Below are 6,000 nucleotides of genomic sequence, written 5' to 3'. Positions count from 1 at the left end.
CAGCAGCAGCTCATCCTGTACCTGGGGCATCCCGGCGGTGGCAGCTAATCCTGTACCTGTGGCATCCCGGTAGCAGCAGCTAATCCTGTACCTGGGGCATCCCGGCAGCAGCAGCTAATCCTGTACCTGGGGCATCCCGGCGGTGGCAGCTAACCCTGTACCTGGGACATCCCGGCAGCAGCAGCTAATCCTGTACCTGGGGCATCCCGGCAGCAGCAGCTAGTCCTGTACCTGGGGCTTCCCGGCGGCAGCTAACCCTGTACCTGGGGCTTCCCGGCGGCAGCTAACCCTGTACCTGGGGCATCCCGGCGGCAGCAGCTCATCCTGTACCTGGGGTACCCCGGCGGCAGCAGCTAATCCTGTACCTGGGGGATTCCGACAGCAGCAGCTAATCCTGTACCTGGGGCATCCCGGCGGCAGCTAATCCTGTACCTGGGGTATCCCAGCGGCAGCAGCTAACCCTGTACCTGGGGCATCCCGGCAGCAGCAGCTAATCCCTGTACCTGGGGCATCCCGGCGGCAGCAGCTAATCCTGTACCTGGGGCATCCCGGCAGCAGCAGCTAATCCTGTACCTGGGGCATCCCGGCAGCAGCAGCTAACCCCGTACCTGGGGCATCCCGGCAGCAGCTAATCCTGTACCTGGGGCATCCCGGCGGCGGTAGCTAATCCTGTACCTGGGGCATCCCGGCGGCAGCAGCTAATCCTGTACCTGGGGCATCCCGGCAGCAGCAGCTAATCCTGTACCTGGGGCATCCCGGCAGCAGCAGCTAGTCCTGTACCTGGGGCTTCCCGGCGGCAGCTAACCCTGTACCTGGGGCTTCCCGGCGGCAGCTAACCCTGTACCTGGGCATCCCGGCGGCAGCAGCTCATCCTGTACCTGGGGTACCCCGGCGGCAGCAGCTAATCCTGTACCTGGGGCATCCCGGCGGCGGCAGCTAACCCTGTACCTGGGGCTTCCCGGCGGCAGCTAACCCTGTACCTGGGGCTTCCCGGCGGCAGCTAACCCTGTACCTGGGGCATCCCGGCGGCAGCAGCTCATCCTGTACCTGGGGTACCCCGGCGGCAGCAGCTAATCCTGTACCTGGGGGATTCCGACAGCAGCAGCTAATCCTGTACCTGGGGCATCCCGGCGGCAGCTAATCCTGTACCTGGGGTATCCCAGCGGCAGCAGCTAACCCTGTACCTGGGGCATCCCGGCAGCAGCAGCTAATCCCTGTACCTGGGGCATCCCGGCGGCAGCAGCTAATCCTGTACCTGGGGCATCCCGGCAGCAGCAGCTAATCCTGTACCTGGGGCATCCCGGCAGCAGCAGCTAACCCCGTACCTGGGGCATCCCGGCAGCAGCTAATCCTGTACCTGGGGCATCCCGGCGGCGGTAGCTAATCCTGTACCTGGGGCATCCCGGCGGCAGCAGCTAATCCTGTACCTGGGGCATCCCGGCAGCAGCAGCTAATCCTGTACCTGGGGCATCCCGGCAGCAGCAGCTAATCCTGTACCTGGGGCATCCCAGCGGCAGCAGCTAATCCTGTACCTGGGGCATCCCGGCGGCAGCTAACCCTGTACCTGGGGCATCACGGCAGCAGCAGCTAATCCTGTACCTGGGGCATCCCGGCAGCAGCAGCTAATCCTGTACCTGGGGCATCCCGGCAGCAGCAGCTAATCCTGTACCTGGGGCATCCCGGCAGCAGCAGCTAATCCTGTACCTGGGGCATCCCGGCAGCAGCTAATCCTGTACCTGGGGCATCCCGGCAGCAGCAGCTAATCCTGTACCTGGGGCATCCCGGCAGCAGCTAATCCTGTACCTGGGGCATCCCGGCGGCGGCAGCTAACCCTGTACCTGGGGCATCCCGGCAGCAGCAGCTAATCCTGTTCCTGGGGCATCCCGGCAGCAGCAGCTAATCCTGTACCTGGGGCATCCCGGCAGCAGCTAACCCTGTACCTGGGGCATCCCGGCAGCAGCAGCTAATCCTGTACCTGGGGCATCCCGGCGGCGGCAGCTAACCCTGTACCTGGGGCATCCCGGCAGCAGCAGCTAATCCTGTACCTGGGGCATCCCGGCGGCGGCAGCTAACCCTGTACCTGGGGCTTCCCGGCGGCAGCTAACCCTGTACCTGGGGCATCCCGGCAGCAGCAGCTAATCCTGTACCTGGGGCATCCCGGCGGCAGCAGCTCATCCTGTACCTGGGGTACCCCGGCGGCAGCAGCTAATCCTGTACCTGGGGGATTCCGACAGCAGCAGCTAATCCTGTACCTGGGGCATCCCGGCGGCAGCTAATCCTGTACCTGGGGTATCCCAGCGGCAGCAGCTAACCCTGTACCTGGGGCATCCCGGCAGCAGCAGCTAATCCCTGTACCTGGGGCATCCCGGCGGCAGCAGCTAATCCTGTACCTGGGGCATCCCGGCAGCAGCAGCTAATCCTGTTCCTGGGGCATCCCGGCGGCAGCAGCTAATCCTGTACCTGGGGCATCCCGGCAGCAGCAGCTAATCCTGTACCTGGGGCATCCCGGAGGCGGCAGCTAATCCTGTACCTGGGGCATCCTGGCGGCGGCAGCTAATCCTGTACCTGGGGCATCCCGGCAGCAGCAGCTAATCCTGTACCTGGGGGATCCCGGCAGCAGCAGCTAATCCTATACCTGGGGCATCCCGGCAGCAGCTAATCCTGTACCTGGGGCATCCCGGCAGCAGCAGCTATCCCTGTACCTGGGGCATCCCGGCGGCAGCAGCTAATCCTGTACCTGGGGCATCCCGGCAGCAGCAGCTAACCCTGTACCTGGGGCATCCCGGCGGCGGCAGCTAATCCTGTTCCTGGGGCATCCCGGCAGCAGCTAATCCTGTACCTGGGGCATCCCGGCAGCAGCTAATCCTGTACCTGGGGCATCCCGGCAGCAGCAGCTAATCCTGTACCTGGGGCATCCCGGCAGCAGCAGCTAATCCTGTACCTGGGGCATCCCGGCAGCAGCTAATCCTGTACCTGGGGCATCCCGGCAGCAGCAGCTAATCCTGTACCTGGGGCATCCCGGCGGCAGCAGCTAATCCTGTACCTGGGGCATCCCGGCAGCAGCAGCTAATCCTGTACCTGGGGCATCCCGGAGGCGGCAGCTAATCCTGTACCTGGGGCATCCCGGCAGCAGCAGCTAATCCTGTACCTGGGGCATCCCGGCGGCAGCAGCTAATCCTGTACCTGGGGCATCCCGGCAGCAGCTAATCCTGTACCTGGGGCATCCCGGCAGCAGCAGCTAATCCTGTACCTGGGGCATCCCGGCGGCAGCTAACCCTGTACCTGGGGCATCACGGCAGCAGCAGCTAATCCTGTACCTGGGGCATCCCGGCGGTGGCAGCTAATCCTGTACCTGTGGCATCCCGGTAGCAGCAGCTAATCCTGTACCTGGGGCATCCCGGCAGCAGCAGCTAATCCTGTACCTGGGGCATCCCGGCGGTGGCAGCTAACCCTGTACCTGGGACATCCCGGCAGCAGCAGCTAATCCTGTACCTGGGGCATCCCGGCAGCAGCAGCTAGTCCTGTACCTGGGGCTTCCCGGCGGCAGCTAACCCTGTACCTGGGGCTTCCCGGCGGCAGCTAACCCTGTACCTGGGGCATCCCGGCGGCAGCAGCTCATCCTGTACCTGGGGTACCCCGGCGGCAGCAGCTAATCCTGTACCTGGGGGATTCCGACAGCAGCAGCTAATCCTGTACCTGGGGCATCCCGGCGGCAGCTAATCCTGTACCTGGGGTATCCCAGCGGCAGCAGCTAACCCTGTACCTGGGGCATCCCGGCAGCAGCAGCTAATCCCTGTACCTGGGGCATCCCGGCGGCAGCAGCTAATCCTGTACCTGGGCATCCCGGCAGCAGCAGCTAATCCTGTACCTGGGGCATCCCGGCAGCAGCAGCTAACCCCGTACCTGGGGCATCCCGGCAGCAGCTAATCCTGTACCTGGGGCATCCCGGCGGCGGTAGCTAATCCTGTACCTGGGGCATCCCGGCGGCAGCAGCTAATCCTGTACCTGGGGCATCCCGGCAGCAGCAGCTAATCCTGTACCTGGGGCATCCCGGCAGCAGCAGCTAATCCTGTACCTGGGGCATCCCAGCGGCAGCAGCTAATCCTGTACCTGGGGCATCCCGGCGGCAGCTAACCCTGTACCTGGGGCATCACGGCAGCAGCAGCTAATCCTGTACCTGGGGCATCCCGGCGGCAGCAGCTAACCCTGTACCTGGGGCATCCCGGCAGCAGCAGCTAATCCTGTACCTGGGGCATCCCGGCAGCAGCAGCTAATCCTGTACCTGGGGCATCCCGGCAGCAGCTAATCCTGTACCTGGGGCATCCCGGCAGCAGCAGCTAATCCTGTACCTGGGGCATCCCGGCAGCAGCTAATCCTGTACCTGGGGCATCCCGGCGGCGGCAGCTAACCCTGTACCTGGGGCATCCCGGCAGCAGCAGCTAATCCTGTTCCTGGGGCATCCCGGCAGCAGCAGCTAATCCTGTACCTGGGGCATCCCGGCAGCAGCTAACCCTGTACCTGGGGCTTCCCGGCGGCAGCTAACCCTGTACCTGGGGCATCCCGGCGGCAGCAGCTCATCCTGTACCTGGGGTACCCCGGCGGCAGCAGCTAATCCTGTACCTGGGGGATTCCGACAGCAGCAGCTAATCCTGTACCTGGGGCATCCCGGCGGCAGCTAATCCTGTACCTGGGGTATCCCAGCGGCAGCAGCTAACCCTGTACCTGGGGCATCCCGGCAGCAGCAGCTAATCCCTGTACCTGGGGCATCCCGGCGGCAGCAGCTAATCCTGTACCTGGGGCATCCCGGCAGCAGCAGCTAATCCTGTACCTGGGGCATCCCGGCAGCAGCAGCTAACCCCGGACCTGGGGCATCCCGGCAGCAGCTAATCCTGTACCTGGGGCATCCCGGCGGCGGTAGCTACTCCTGTACCTGGGGCATCCCGGCGGCAGCAGCTAATCCTGTACCTGGGGCATCCCGGCAGCAGCAGCTAATCCTGTACCTGGGGCATCCCGGCAGCAGCAGCTAATCCTGTACCTGGGGCATCCCAGCGGCAGCAGCTAATCCTGTACCTGGGGCATCCCGGCGGCAGCTAACCCTGTACCTGGGGCATCACGGCAGCAGCAGCTAATCCTGTACCTGGGGCATCCCGGCGGCAGCAGCTAATCCTGTACCTGGGGCATCCCGGCAGCAGCAGCTAATCCTGTACCTGGGGCATCCCGGCAGCAGCAGCTAATCCTGTACCTGGGGCATCCCGGCAGCAGCTAATCCTGTACCTGGGCATCCCGGCGGCAGCAGCTAATCCTGTACCTGGGGCATCCCGGCAGCAGCTAATCCTGTACCTGGGGCATCCCGGCGGCGGCAGCTAACCCTGTACCTGGGGCATCCCGGCAGCAGCAGCTAATCCTGTTCCTGGGGCATCCCGGCAGCAGCAGCTAATCCTGTACCTGGGGCATCCCGGCAGCAGCTAACCCTGTACCTGGGGCATCCCGGCAGCAGCAGCTAATCCTGTACCTGGGGCATCCCGGCGGCGGCAGCTAATCCTGTACCTGGGGCATCCCGGCAGCAGCAGCTAATCCTGTACCTGGGGCATCCCGGCGGCGGCAGCTAACCCTGTACCTGGGGCTTCCCGGCGGCAGCTAACCCTGTACCTGGGGCATCCCGGCAGCAGCAGCTAATCCTGTACCTGGGGCATCCCGGCGGCAGCAGCTCATCCTGTACCTGGGGTACCCCGGCGGCAGCAGCTAATCCTGTACCTGGGGGATTCCGACAGCAGCAGCTAATCCTGTACCTGGGGCATCCCGGCGGCAGCTAATCCTGTACCTGGGGTATCCCAGCGGCAGCAGCTAACCCTGTACCTGGGGCATCCCGGCAGCAGCAGCTAATCCCTGTACCTGGGGCATCCCGGCGGCAGCAGCTAATCCTGTACCTGGGGCATCCCGGCAGCAGCAGCTAATCCTGTTCCTGGGGCATCCCGGCGGCAGCAGCTAATCCTGTACCTG

Source organism: Scyliorhinus canicula, chromosome 10 (genome assembly GCF_902713615.1).
Source record: "Scyliorhinus canicula chromosome 10, sScyCan1.1, whole genome shotgun sequence".
NCBI lineage: Eukaryota > Metazoa > Chordata > Chondrichthyes > Carcharhiniformes > Scyliorhinidae > Scyliorhinus > Scyliorhinus canicula.
The sequence above is the reverse complement of the archived record's forward strand: the minus strand, read 5'-3'. Positions refer to the sequence as shown.